The sequence below is a fragment of the Alexandromys fortis genome, unplaced genomic scaffold, assembly GCF_014885135.2.
Source record: "Alexandromys fortis isolate MF-2015 unplaced genomic scaffold, M_Fortis_MF-2015_v1.1 scaffold_20, whole genome shotgun sequence".
NCBI lineage: Eukaryota > Metazoa > Chordata > Mammalia > Rodentia > Cricetidae > Alexandromys > Alexandromys fortis.
The window spans coordinates 17,099,244-17,114,298 of record NW_026067903.1 but is presented as its reverse complement, the minus strand read 5'-3'; the positions used below and the strand labels follow the sequence as shown (position 1 = coordinate 17,114,298).

The 15,055-nt window shown below is 39.0% G+C and overlaps 1 protein-coding gene across 8 annotated transcripts in view; it reads right to left on the bottom strand.

Annotated features, from left to right (window-relative positions):
- Positions 1 to 15,055, bottom strand: part of Rims1 (regulating synaptic membrane exocytosis 1) — a 472,082-nt gene that overhangs the window by 13,022 nt on the left and 444,005 nt on the right. The window lies entirely within an intron of this gene.

Sequence of the window (15,055 nt, the reverse complement as noted above, 5' to 3'; positions counted from 1 at the left end):
TTGAAAATCCTGCCTTAAGTATTTTACAATTGTAAAGGTTAGAAAACAGTGCTTTTTCATATAAATCATTAACTCATGAAGAATTAGTGAAATATGTAATACTTCAAGTAACATCATGCTGTTGTAAAGCAAACAGTCTTTCAAAGGGCTTTACAAAATGTCATATTTGCATGTGAACTCCTTTTGCATTTTTGAATACGTATGTTTTACAAACACTTATTGACTCACTAATTTATCACGTACTCTTTAAACATAAACAAGCTATACTATGCCAAGCATTGCTCTGGTGTGACAATACAACAGTAACAGGACAGGGTAGAGCATACCAACGCTTATGTATGAGTGAGAGCCATAAGAAAAGGGTTGGGGTCAGAGAAATACAGACAGAAAGAAGGACAAGACACAACACATAGAGGAATTGCAAGTCTAAGTTTCTAAGTGTAATCACCCAGAAAAAAAAAAAAAAGCTGTAGGGAAGGTATATGGAAGGGTTTGGAGGGAGGAAACAGAAGGAAGAAATATTGTGATTAAATTACAATTTAAAAAAAAAACAAAACAAAGTAAAAAGAGTCATTCAGGCATGATAGTACGTGCTTTAATCCTGGCACTCTGCAGGTGGAGGAAGAATAATCACGAGTTTATTCTTGGCTATCTAATAAGTTCAAGGCCAGGCCTGGACTATGTGAGACACCTTCTAAAATAAGTGTGTACGTGTGAGAGTTTCCACGCATGAATTATGTGTACCACCTGTGTGCCCAGTGTCTGTGGATGCCATAAAATCCTTGGGATATCCCGAGGCATCATATCCCATGGAAATGGAGGTGCATACAGCTGTGAGTTGCCATGTGGGCTCTGGGAATCAGACCCAAGTCCTTCGGGAGAACAGACAATATAGTCCTCACCACTAGACTATATCTGCAGACCCTCACAGGCTCCTTTCTGCCTCACTTTTCTCATATATAACAGAAGGGAAGAAAATAAGCCAGATCCCTAGAAAGACAATCAGCACATATTTTATTTCATAGGTGAACTTAATTTTAAAACTTTTTAACTAAAAAGCAAGTATATTCATGCCACAAACAAATCTATAATATATAAAAGGAAAAGGACACTATTGGGTGGGGGGATGAGGAGGTCAGTAGAAGGAGAAGAGATGACACATGGTATTGCGTGATGAATTCACAAACACGAATAGAGTAATGTATAGTTAAGCAAACCATTATTTTATGCTAAATAAATATTAATTTTTTATAAAGGGACTAACATTGGTCTATACAATTGTATGTTTGTGTGTGCGTGCAAGTGTGTGAGCCTGCGCATGGAGGCCAGATTTTATTAGGTATCTTCGTCTATTGTTCTCTCTCTTAGATTTTGAGAGTTGTTCATTGAATCTGGTTCTCTCCCTTTTGACTAGACTGCTTGGCCAGCAAGGCTCCCAGATCCTATATCCATTCCTCATTCCCTAGAGGAGGGCATCAGGCATACACCACCATTACTCCCTTTTACACTGGTGATGGGGATCAAATCAAAGCCTGGGGTTTGTGATGCAAGCTTACTTATCAATCGAGCCACTGCCTGGGAATTTATATAGTAATGTTAAGTACTAAATGTAAAATCCATATAAAGTAATTCAGGAAAAAAGACAGGAGAAAGGAGGAAAAGGAGAGTGAAGATGAGAGAGGAAAAGAGAAGAGAAAGGGGGAGAGGAAGTAGAGAAAGGGGAGAAGTAGAAGACGAAAGAAAGGAGACGAGAGAAGGAGGGGAAGGGGAGAGGATAGGGACAGAGAAATGGACAGATGGGGGAGGACAAGGTGAACTGGAGCCCTAGGAACAGAATATTCCCCAGTTGTGATGGAAGATGCTTGCTTTGCCCTACAGGTCAAGTAAAGACTTTTATTAGCTGGACTGCCCTAAAGTGTCACAATATTCTTTAGTTTTTAAACAAATAACAAAAATATTCTTTTTGAGTTGTGCCAAGGTTTATTTAAAGCTACATTCTATTTTCAGGCGAATAAGCATTACTTGTAAAAATTTCATAGTTCTGAGGCTTATTTTGGAAAATTTACTTTCTCTGATTTTTTTGGTATTCCCATTTGCCTACTTATTCTCCAAATTATTTCAACAAACTGAGAAGTCTACTATTACTTTTTTAACTACTCATTTTCCAAAGAAATCTATAACAAAATCAATGCAGTAGTAGAGTCAAATGAAATTATTTGATATAGTCTTGCAAGATAGAGGGAATAAGCCCCCTAGGCAATATTTTCCTCCAAAAAATAGTTCAAATATTTTGTGATGTACTTAACCTTTTTCTTCTACTTTCATAACCCCGAGAGGTAAATGTTCTCCTTTGCTCTCTGTCTGGTACTGTAATTCCGTGTAGATGCAACTTGAGAATGGCACTCCCCTCTGCAAAACACTAATGGCTGCATGCTTCAGCTTGTTTGCACCTGATCTCTCTTCTCTCCTAAACACATGCCTTGTCTGTTACATCTTCAGTCTATTACACTTGTCTTTCCAGCAAAGCACCATCAATGTCCTTCCTTTTGCCTAGCTGGCAAATTGTAAGCCACAGAGTTCAAGATAGCCTTTAATGGATGAAAATCAATTTGCATATTAATGTTGCCCTGCCCAACAGTATTTAAGATTGTAACACACACACATGCACACACACACACACACACACACACACACACACACACACACACACCTGTACCACACACTGGTTTGGCCATTGCCAAGTCTGATTGAAGAGTCAAATGCTGAACACCCTTGTGTAAACTGACTGATTTCACAGCCTGTCTTTCCAAGTCCAATGTCATGGTGTGAATTGCAACCCCTGCAAAATGTAAAACTTGAGGACTTACCACAAGTACTTTCTAATGCGCTGTATTTGAAAAAACAAAACATGTACTTTAGGATAGACATAATTCAATATATCATAATTACAAGGTTAGATCAGAGGTGGGGAATGGAGGAAGGGAGGGGAAAGGAGGGGAAATGAGGGAAGGGAAGGGAAGGGAAGGAAAGAAAGGAGAGGGAAGGAGAACAGAGGAGAGGAAGGGAGATATTTTGACACTTTTGCAGAAGGGTCACACCAGAAGGAAGCAGGAGAGGACCACTAATTTTAGGCCTCCAGAAAAAACAAACAAACAAACAAACAGACAAAAAACCAACAACACTGCCATCATCTGCTCTTACAGAGACTCTGGGGCTTAAGTCACTCACTCTGTATCCCTTTGTAACAACAAACGACCTCAAGAATGGATTATGATTTTCGCATTCTAAAGGCACTCGGTTTATTTACAAAGGTGATGATTTAGAGTCAACTTAAACCATGCAGTCTGAGGATGAGATTGAGCATTCAGTGCCAGGATAGACTTGTTTTTCAGCTTGGTGTGATTAAAATGGCTGGCAGGTGTTGTTAACGTGAGCATGCCCAAACTGTGCATTAACTCTTGAGGTTGAAAAAAAAAAAGAACTTGCTGCAAAGATTATATAAAACTGTCCCATTTAGTAAAGATTATATAAAACTATTTCATTTAGTTCAGTGCCTTCATTATTCTCCTTCGGGCTCAGCAGACTGCTCAGGGGCTGCTCGATTTCTTGGGAATAGAAGTGCTTGCTATCTCTCTTCTACCACTATCACGGCGATAAAGTAAAACAGTATTCCAGACGGAAATGCAGAAAGATGTGAGTGTATTGTCTGCTTCATAGTTTAAGAGCAATTATTCTCAATGAATTACTACGCAGGGGAGTTTTATTTCTATCCAATCTCAACACAGTTTGACATTCTAAGTAGTAGAAGGATGGGAAATGGGGAACTTTGGAATCAGCTCCTTTCTTACTCATTAGTCTCTAGGTCACCAGCTTAGCCTCTCTAGGTCTCCCTTTTCTAACCCGCAGAAGGGGAAGCGATTAGCTCAGTTGTCTATTCCTAATAGTGACGAGTGCATTAGTTTTGATTTCTATGTCCATGACCAAAATTAACTTGGGCAAAGAAGAGTTTATTGCACCTTAAAAGTTACTGTCCTCCATAAAGCAAAGTCAAGAGATCACATGATTGGGTTCCTACGGGTAGGTACATGGCTTTGTTTTGTGGGGTGGGGGCATGGGGGTTCAAAGTATCTTTAATCATTAGCAGAATCTATGAGGACTTATGTTCCAAGTCCAATGAAGGGAGGCTGACTGAACGTTCAGTTGTCTTTGTAGAAGATAATTACTGGAAGAAGATTCAGTATCCACTTGATATTGTTTAATGCTATGACGACAGAATAACATGTGTTGGACAATCTTTGAGAGACAAAATTCCTGTGAAGAGCAATGTGTGACTTTCCCACAATGTTTTCAGTTGTGCTCATCTTTCATATCGGTGTTGGCTATGATTTTCTAATAAAGTTGATGCATGCAGTAGTATATGTACGTATATACGTGTAAACAAAACTTCACAGAGATCAAATCACAACGGTTTAACCAATAAACAGATAAACAGATAATAAGAAAGTATTAGATTCTAGTCCTTCATGAAGCTGTGTTTTGTGGGGTATGCTTGCAGTGAACAACACTCAGGAAGCTGTAGGCAGAAGGAGCACAAGTTTGAGTCTACTCAAGACTAAACAATGAAATCCTGTCTCATAACACACACACACAATATATATATAATACTGTCTCAATGATACATTTAACCTCTGTCTGGGGTCCGGTTACTTCCATATTTTAAAGGATGCACTTTGTACCCATCTCTTTACACTGCAGGCAGCTATTCCTTTCCCATGAAGCAAAAGCAACAGTGAAAATGCATCTATGCAGATTCTCTGTCCTTCTTAAGAATTATCCTCTAAATCTCAAGAAACTAAGAAATTTCTTGTTGATGTGGTTCTGAATTCATGTCCAGGCCTATCCTAGGTATCCTCCTGCGATCCTCCAAGGGTAAGTCATACCACCAGTGTGCCTTACTCTGAAGTTCAAGTACACCTAGAGAAAGCTGGAAAACATATCCCTTAATGTGATGATGCCAATCATAGGATATGGAAGAGGATAGATAATGGATCTTATGAGAAGATGGTGTGAACACAGATATTTGTTAGGGAGAAAACCAAATGAGTTTTGGCATTTGATAGTGTGTGGGCTTTCATTTATTGCTTAAGGTCATGGGTACACTCAGAAGCTCTCGTGAGTAGAACTGCCCCCCTCCACCATGCTTCATAGTAACACAAATCCATTGTTTGATATACTTGAAGATGGTAACACTAGAACAAATTTGTTAGGTGTTGTTTGGGATTTTAATAGGCCAAACATTGTAATACCTTCTTTTTTAAAAAATATTTATTGATTATGTATATAATATTCTGTCTGTATGTAGGCCAGAAGAGGGCACCAGACCTCATTACAGATGGTTGTAAGCCACCATGTGGTTGCCGGGAATTGAACTCAGGACCTTTGGAAGAGCAGGCAATGCTCTTAACCACTGAGACATCTCTCCAGCCCTGTAATACTTTCTTAAGATTAGAAAAAAACAATAACAGTAAAATCCCATAGATTGCAAATTCTAGGGTTTTTCAGAGCTTTTCCTCCAGTTCAGAACACTTTGGAAGCTATGCAGAAATGAGGGGATATATAAATGTCACCAGCTCTACAGGCCATGTGTGTATCTCTGAAGGTCCAATCTTCCCTTCTGCCTCTCATGGAATGACCTTCAGGCCACTGCGACAGGAGCTACAAAAAAACATAGATTTGCATGGACCATTCCTCACTGGGAGTGGGGAGGATGCAAGCTATGAAGTAGAGCAGAGGGAGGTTTGGTCTAATACAACTAATACTTCCCTGAATAAGAAAAGATGTACAGACCCACAGTGTAAAGACTCTTTTATAATTTTCACCTAATTATTTCCCTAAATACTTTTAACGGAAGATTGGCGTATTTTAGCAAGACTGGATTTAAGTAAAGATTGTAAGTAAACTGAGGAAGTAGGGCCATTTTTTTTTCAAAACTATAGAATTAGATATTATCGTAATTTTTTAACTCTAAAGTTTTCAGAGGGAGTAAATTCAGATGCATTAAAAACATTTAATTTCTCTTACATTTATCAACTTAAGAGGTAAGAAGTACAGGTACTCAGAGAGACATCTTTAATCTTGGCGAACGTTTGAACACAATCCAATTCCCACTTATTAATAAGGGAATCAGGGACTTCAGTGGCAGACATAATACTTTCAGTTCAGCAGAAACCATAACTTTATCATTAACAAATGTCCACTAAACAAGATGGAAAGTCCTAGAGAAATCCCACTCCTCTCATAGCCAGGCTGCCTACCATGCTCAGCCTAAACTGATGCATGCCAACCCTATTAGACATAAATTATACCCTTTCCAGCTATGGAATCACTCACCTGCAGACCATGTGTGAGACGAAGGCAGAAGAAGCAAACACAACCGTGAAGAGTGGCTCATCACTCCGAAAACGTTCTCACTGGACACATTTCACTATCATTTTCAATATGACAATCAGGGAATCATATTGATTTAAAATTATCAAGAATATGTGGTTGCAACCAGTTTATTGACTGAGTTTCTAACACTCATTAGACAATTTTATTCTCGAGGAATGAGGATTAATGTGAAGCTCTTTTCTGAGCAATCAGGAAGATAATTTAGAATTTGAAAGAAGGGAAAGGGATCAAGCATACCTTGAGAGTGAGTTAGACTGGAAAGTTTATAAGACATGTAAAATCATGAGTATCTGTCAGAAGATTCAGGAAGCAACAATGTCCCAAGATGTGATGGAGGAGTGACTCAGGCATGGAAATGACCTTTGTACAAACATGAAGACTTGAGGTTGATTCCCAGAGCCCACCTAAAGAGCCTGGCGTTGGAGGCCACGGCTTGTAGCCCTAGGCCTGGGGAAACAGAGACCAGAGGACCCCTGAAGCTCCCAACCCAATGAGTTCAGCCTGACTGCAAAATCAAATCTATGCTTCAGTGAGAGACCTTGCTTCAGAAAAATAAATAAATAAATAAATAAATAAATAAATAAATAAATAAGGTGATTCCTGCAGAATCTTACTGCCCTGTGGCCTCACGTACACTAGCACACATGAACACACAAATAACTGCACGTATACCACACACACACAAACACACACAAATACCTGTACACGTACCACATACACAAATGCACACAAATACCTGTACATGTACCACATACACAAAAGCACACAAACACCTGCACATATCACACACATATATACCCACACACAGTCAAATTAGAGTGATTCTGGATAATGAAGCCTCTTACAGTAAAATATTCTCGATACTTAATTTCAAAATAACACTGAGATTAGACCCCCCAGCTCAAGGTGACATTACAAGGAGGAAGCATCTGTAAAAAGTTATTCCTTTCTGAAAATAAAGATGGTCAATCTGAAAAGTGTGTCAATTAGGAAAATTGACAGACTATGACCAAGGATGATATAAATAAAATTTTGTTTTGTACTGCATTTGGTTTCCTAGGAGATTTAAGAAACTACTGGAAACTACTTCTTCCCTGACTATTCCTTAAAAAGCAAAATATGCAGTTGCCTATCCCAAGACTGGAAGAAAACTCAGGAAATAAAATGAAAATATTTGGTGGTAAATACTGTTAGCATACAGAATTAAAGATTAAACAGCTAGTAAGGTTAAAGTTAATAACACCAGTTTTCAATATTAGATAATATCATGTGTTTACATACATGTTTACATACATTCTACTTCATTTTTTGAGACCTATGTAATAAATTGAAATATGCAATGCCGAAAATGTTTTCTTTCTTTCTTCTTTCTTCTTTCTTTCTTTCTTTCTTTCTTTCTTTCTTTCTTTCTTTCTGTCTGTCTGTCTGTCTGTCTGTCTGTCTGTCTGTCTGTCTTTTTTTTTATTGTAAAATGTTAAAGGAAACCATGGTGGATTGATAGTTCCCTCTTTTCAGAACTAGAGTTCCTGCATGCTAGCGAATTAACTTCACTGAGCCAAGAACTGTGCTGACTGTGGGGACATGGATGAATATTTCTAAGCAGACATATGAGCATTAGCATACTGAAAATACCAACAATATAAGGATATAAATGGTTTAGTGGCAAACACATTGCTGTTGCTAATTTGACATCCCTGGAAAGTCCATTACTTTCTGTCTCTCTGCTTTCCAGATTTTACTGACATCTCTGAAGACACATCTAACTTTGTTGTGTGCAAAGAGAGTTCTAACAGTTGGATGGGTTAGAGACGTGCTCTGTAAACCACATAGAAATGTAGTCTGGTTTAGCTGGACTTAAACAAGTGGGAACCAATCAACTTAGTTAAGACGGTGGAGCTGTTCTTAGAAGGAAGAGACTATCATACAAGCTAGAATCAAGTGTGACACCTTGTTACTGGAACAGAATAAAATCTACACGCATATTAAACTATTTGTCTTTATGCATTTTTAAGATTCCTGCAGTATTAATAAGACACTATGAAGATTGATATTGAGCTGAAAAACCTTGAAATGTTAATGGACAAGTGGGTTAAACTAATTTAGGATAGATCCGAAACAGTCCTAAAACTTCAAAAATAAAAAGTGTCCACATGTAGATATTTCACTTAAAGAACCCAAGACAAAGTGGTGGCAAGCCTCTGGTCTCAGCAAGCCTTACCACTACAGGGAAAAACAGTGGCTGATCATGTCAAATGCAGGCCAGCCACACTCAATGAAAACAGAGGTCCGTGTTCTTCTCTTCTCCCTAGGCATACTGCATGGTCTTCAGCACTGTCACCCTCCATCTCCTCACACTTTATTAAGATAAGTTTAATAGTCAAGGACTTCAGCAGCTCGAGCATTCAGTTCTTAAGTAAAAAGTGTCACTAGCTCGCTACGGTCCTAGATAGTGTCTCCACAATGAAAAGCAGCCTGGCCACTGTAAAACACTACGGTCAGGTGAAGCCACTCTAGGCTCTACTGTCTTCCTAAGAAACTAGAAAGCGGGAAAGTTAGCAGCAATTAAGCTCTTGAAACTGCAAAACTGCAAAATAAATAAAAGTTCTGTGAGGGTAAGCTGATTCTAGGCAAGCTGATCAAGGAAATTCTTCTGCAAATATAAGTTTATATTTGTACAAATGAAAATAAGTGGCCTTCATCTAAATCAGTCTGAAAACAAATTCAAAAGGTGTTTCTTCCTGCATTTGAAATCACTATCTTCTGTTCATAGGTTAAACACAGACACAGACCTGTGCGTGCCTGCACACACACACACACACACACACACACACACACACACACACACTGAAAAATAACTATCTTGGGAATACGTGAAATAATTCTGATAAAAGATTGTGTCCAAGTTTGCACAAGTTAAGCACCAGGGAAACAGAACTATAGTTAGAAGCTCTGTTCTTGATATCCCTTCTCAGTGCCTTGCAGTATTGGTGTGGGAAGCAATGACTACCAGCCCGGAGCTCCAATATAGTCATTTTCTGCTGCCTTCCAGAGCCAGGGGACTTATAATTCTGAGCTTGGACATTTTTGATGCTTGTTTTTAAATAACTATTTCAATTACTTCCTTATTCTTATATGTGCATACAAACCGTGATCTCAAGCCACTCTAGACTACACCTTGGGTACATTGCCCATCCCAAAATTGATATGTTTATACAGAACATTGCTATTTGCAAAAATTACTTCTGCTTACTGATAAAGAAACTGAGGATGTAATTTTACATGATTTTGTCACAGTCACAAGGTGTATGGCAGAACTAAAACTCAAACCCAGTGGTTTTAAGTTATACTATTTGCTGTTTTACTGAGCCCTGGACAGGCTTCTTCTAATGGGCCCATGGGTCTGCATATTGTTGGTATCCTGCTCCACGCCTCTGACTGCCCGTTGAAAGCCATCCAGAGGTTCAGAAGTGCATACCTCCAGTAGGAAAATTTATGTCTCCCTCCTCTGTGCTTGATCCTAGACTCATCTAAGGTTCTGGTATCCTAAGGAAGACCTTACTCAATTCATTTTTTAAAATGATTTTTGTTGGGCTCTACATTTTTTTCTCTGCTCCCTTCTCTGCCTCACAGTTTTGCTTCATTCATGCACACTCAGGTGCACACATGCATGCATGCACACAAACAGGTGCATACACTTTTACTATAAGCCTAATGGATTTGGAACTAAGGAGACCTGATGACCACGTTGGGGGGAAACCAGGTAAAAATTTCTGTTTCATTAGGACCAAACTGTCTTTAGTGGACAAACGGCCATATTAGCATTTCTGCTGGGGCTGAGAACTTCTTATGGAGATGTTTGTCCGGTTTCTAGGGAGCAAAATTCAAACAAAAAATTGCTAGACAGATGAGGATGGCAAAACAGGGCGAGTTTTCTGGTTAAGTAGTGCTGTCACAGCCCCTCTTCTCTTGTTTGTTCTGTTTTCAAAACCTGGCATCTAGAGTCATCTTATTGATCATTCAACTGCACTGTCCATGTTCATAGTAAAAACTACTACTTTAGGGGCTGGAGACGGTTCTGAGAATAAGAGCATATACTGTTCTAGCAGAAGATGCAAGATCTGTTCCTAGCTCGTGTGTGTGTAAAGATGTCTGTGGTGACTTTGTACATGGGAATACAGGCACCAACATCCTCTTATGGTCTTCATGGGCACTGCAGTCACATGTATCTTTCTCTCAATATGCATGATGAAAAAGAATGGGACAAAGAAACCAAGCATGTTTGATGAATCATCAAGGAATTGAATAATTTTATATTATTTAAAGTTATCTACAATTCAATTATATATAGGATACATACACATATATACATGTATATATACACACATCATATATATGTATATTACACATACACACATATTAAACAAGGTTATGTCAGATGGGTTTTCAATGTTCCCCAAAAGTGCCACAGACTATCTAACAGAAGTCCCAGTACTAGGCACGAGAAACATCTATGCTTGTTGTTGTTCAGGGTAGGGTAAATGACTCCAAACATGATACAGGCTATTGCTGTTGGCTTTGGTTGCCTCTCAGACATGGAAGGTTCATTCCTGTTGAGGAAGATGGGGCATACTCAGGACATAGGACTCAGAACATTTGAGCAGGGTCTAGCCTGACAACCTCCTTCCTGATGTCTAGCTTTCACAGTACTCTAATAGGAAGTATATTTTGTTATAGTTCATACCACAGAGGACTATGTAAGCTAACAGGGGAGGGAGGAAGTCATTGCCAGACACAGCTGCGACACCTATGAACTATAATAATTAGCAGCATAGGAAGAAATTCCCAAAGGTGCAATAGTGATACTCATGTTGGTGGAAACCAACAGCTGTCTAATTGGACTTAAAGTTCACTCAGCAGGAGGGAAATCACATCTGGTACCAGAAACCTAACCAACTACTTGGAGCTGGTGAGGATACAGGATTAGAAAAGAACCTAGCACCACCCATCACATTACTAGACCAGCATAATTCCTAACTGCTTTCTAAAACTCATCCTTCTACCCACAGGTAAGTATAGTGCTCAATTCTATTCAAATATTTTCTTTGTACCAATCATTACAGAAAACCACAACTGGTTGTAATGCCGAAATCAATGTTTCTTGCAGAGCCCGGCCCTAACAGATAAATCTGCAACATAGCACCTGATCAGACTCAGGGAATATTGCAAGAAGAGGGTATAAAAAAAATGTAAGGGCCAGAGAGCCATGGAGTTTTCTGTAAGATTGTGTTTCTTAATGTCTGAAGCTACACCCATAAAGTCTCCTCAACACAATTGCATTAACATGAGCTGAAAAAGGACATCAGCAGTAGACATGCTAGAGTGGATGGGAAAACCTTGAGACCTCAACCCTACACAAAGAACTACAGGCAACTAAAGAACGATGAAAGCCAAAGAAACAGGCCTCCCTAAGGAAGCACATACCAACTGGTTATCCAATCATCAAGCGGTCAGCCCTGAAAACATGCATACCTGTAACATACAGACTGAAAAGGTTATATTTGGGAATATATATGCATATGTTATATGCATGTAACAACAATTAATGAAAAAAGGGGTCATGAATTTTAAAAAAAAAGCAAAGAGAGGTATATGGGTGTGTTTGGAGGGAGGAAAGGGAAGGGAGAAATAATTTAATTATATTATAATACCCAAAGTAAAAGAGATAATTTAAAAAAATAGAAGATCGGGAAGCATGAGATATTGTCTCCTGGAAGACAGGGAAGCTATGTCAATGAACCTCAACAATACCATTGCCTAACCAATGACAATATCAACAGATATGCTCATGCTGAAGTGGAGAGTCTCATGGGGTCCATCCCTAGACAAAGAACTGCACACAACTGCTGACTACTGAGAGAGGGAGAATTAGTCTCTCTAGAGTAGGATAAGCCTCTTAATTACTTACACAATGCAAACTGGTCATCCTTGAAATCATATACACCCAGGCCGCACTTAACAATCTCAGCAGGCTGTGTTTCTATATTTATGAATATATATGCAACAATAATCATCAGACAAAAAGAAGACATCCATTTGAGAAGGAGTAGGGAAGACATGGGCGAAGGATGGTACATCAGAAGTTTTAGAGCAGTGGCCCTCAACCTTACTATTGTTGTGCTGCTTTTAATATAGTTCTTCATGCTGTGGAGACCCTCAATTATAAAATTATGTCATTGCTACTTCATAACTGTAATTTTGCTACTGTTATCAATCTTAATGTCAATACTTGTGTTTTCTGATGGTCTTAGGTGATCCCTGTGAAAGATGTTGTTGTTCTCCCAAGGGGGTCACAACTCACAGGTTGAGAAGAGCTGGACTAAAGAGAGGAATGAAAAAGGGGAAGTGATGTATTTTTTATTAAAATAATAATAAAAATTTACAATAAACAAAAATAAAGAAATCATTTTTAAAAGATAAAACCAGTATCCTATTTTTCAGTTAAAAAAAAAAAGTCTGTTTGGTAATCTGGCAGCAACATTGTCAAATTAGGAGGAAAGGAGGGGAACCACGAGCAACAATTAGAAATCTCAGTCAATGAGGAAACATGGCAAAGAGAAAGAAAGGTAGAACTATATTCTATTGTGGTTTTTTTCTTAGATATTTGATCTTCTGCCTCTTTGCTTTTAGTTAATTCTCCTTTTGTCTGCTCATTAAGAATGCTTTCTCTGCTAAATTCACATCTAATGCAGAGGTTCTATCTTGTCAATGAGAGTCTTTTCTCTATTGGCTATTTGACACATTTTTCAGTGGAACTGTGCCCCCTCCTACCTACCACAGTCCCAGTAACAGACAACAGCATCCTCCCCTCAATCATCCCCCTCTGCATCAGAGAGATGGGCACCATAGGCCCCACCTCCTCCTGGAAGAAAAAGAAACCCCTGGAGCCACAGGCCTGCCTGCACCTGCACCTAGAAGAAGAGTGACCCCTGGAGGCACGAGCTCTACCTGCACCGCTGAAGGAATAGGTAGACAACAGATACATTTCAACATAAAGAGCAATACAAAAGCACCAGAAACTAGTGGTTCTATAATAGCAAAACCTGAACATCCCAACACAGATGAATCAGAAGGAAACAACCTTACAAATAACTTTATGAAGATGATAGAGACCTTTAAAGAGGAAATGAAAAAAGAAATCCCTTACAGAAATGGAGGAAAAGACAAAAAAAAAATAGAAGAAACCAATAAATCCCTTAAAAAATATTAATGAGATGAATAAGAAGGAATGGCTGTGTGATGTGTTTGTGTGTCAAGCTGACAAGATGTTAATTGTGCTGCTTAGTTTTAGGTCAACTTGACACAAGCTATAGTCATTGGATAGGAGAAAATGTTATTTGAGAGAGCATTTCCTTAAGACCAGGCTGTAGGCAAACCCATTGGGCATTTTCTTAATTAGTGACTGATGGGGGAAGGCTCAGTTCATCGTAGGTGGTGCCACCCCTGGGCTGGTGGTCCTAGGTTCTAGAAAATAGCATCCTGAGGAAGCCAGTAAGCATGCTCTTCCATTAGCCTCTGCATCAGCTGCTGCTTCTGTTCCTGTCCTGTTTGAGTACCTAACCTGTCTTCCTTCAGTGATGAACAGTGATGGGGAAGCACACGCCAGATAATCCCTTTCCTCCCTAAGCTGCTTTGGATCATGGTGTTTTGTCACAGGAGAAGACACCCCAAATAAGACAGCTAACTGACTAGATTCCAGTTTTCATAACAAAGAGCATTGTCTTTGTAATTTCCTCAGAGGAGTGAAAGATGGCAACTACCTTTCACTTAGGATTAAAAAAAATGCAGACAGCACTGATTCTATATTATTGCTCTTACTCCAAGTTTATAATGTGAGGGAGAAAAAAAGAGGAACCTATTCACTAAGGTGGAAAAAAGAATTGCTTGCTACTTATACGCAAGCTCAGATAATAAGCAAGAGGCATTTCACCGGGTTGGCTAAGGGCAAAGATGGTGTAAAACTAAACAGATGTTAGGATTCCTTTCAAGACAGATGCCTGGAACTACACTGGGAATTAGGGGAGGGAACGAATAAATCCCAAACGTATTACAGCCATCCTAAGTGTATTTATGCTTTCATTCCACGCATAATCCCTACTTCTGAAGGTAGATGTTAAATGTTGAGCTAAAAATTGTGAATTAATTCCATGCAAGTATTCGTCAGAGTATCAGATATATAAACAAATAGAAGCTGCTTGGAGAAGACTCCTTTTTAATACGTTATAAAACCCTAAATAGGCAAAGCATCTCCCATTAGAGTCTGATTTTAAAGTAGTCGTAAGAGCAATGAAGGGAGCTGCTGGTAAATATTGATGTTACCATGCAGATTAGCTGTTAGGGAAGAGCACTGGTTTTGTATACACAGATATGAAACCGCCTTTTTAAAAGAGGGTTCTCAGAATGGTTCCAGCACAGCACAGGCGCTGGTGATGACAATAAGATGCTTTCAATTTCATTCCCCGTGTTTGTGACATCAGCATATGAATGTGCAAAAGAAGAAGCAGGATAAAGTTATCAGAGTCTACCTCCCTGTGTACATTATCTCGAG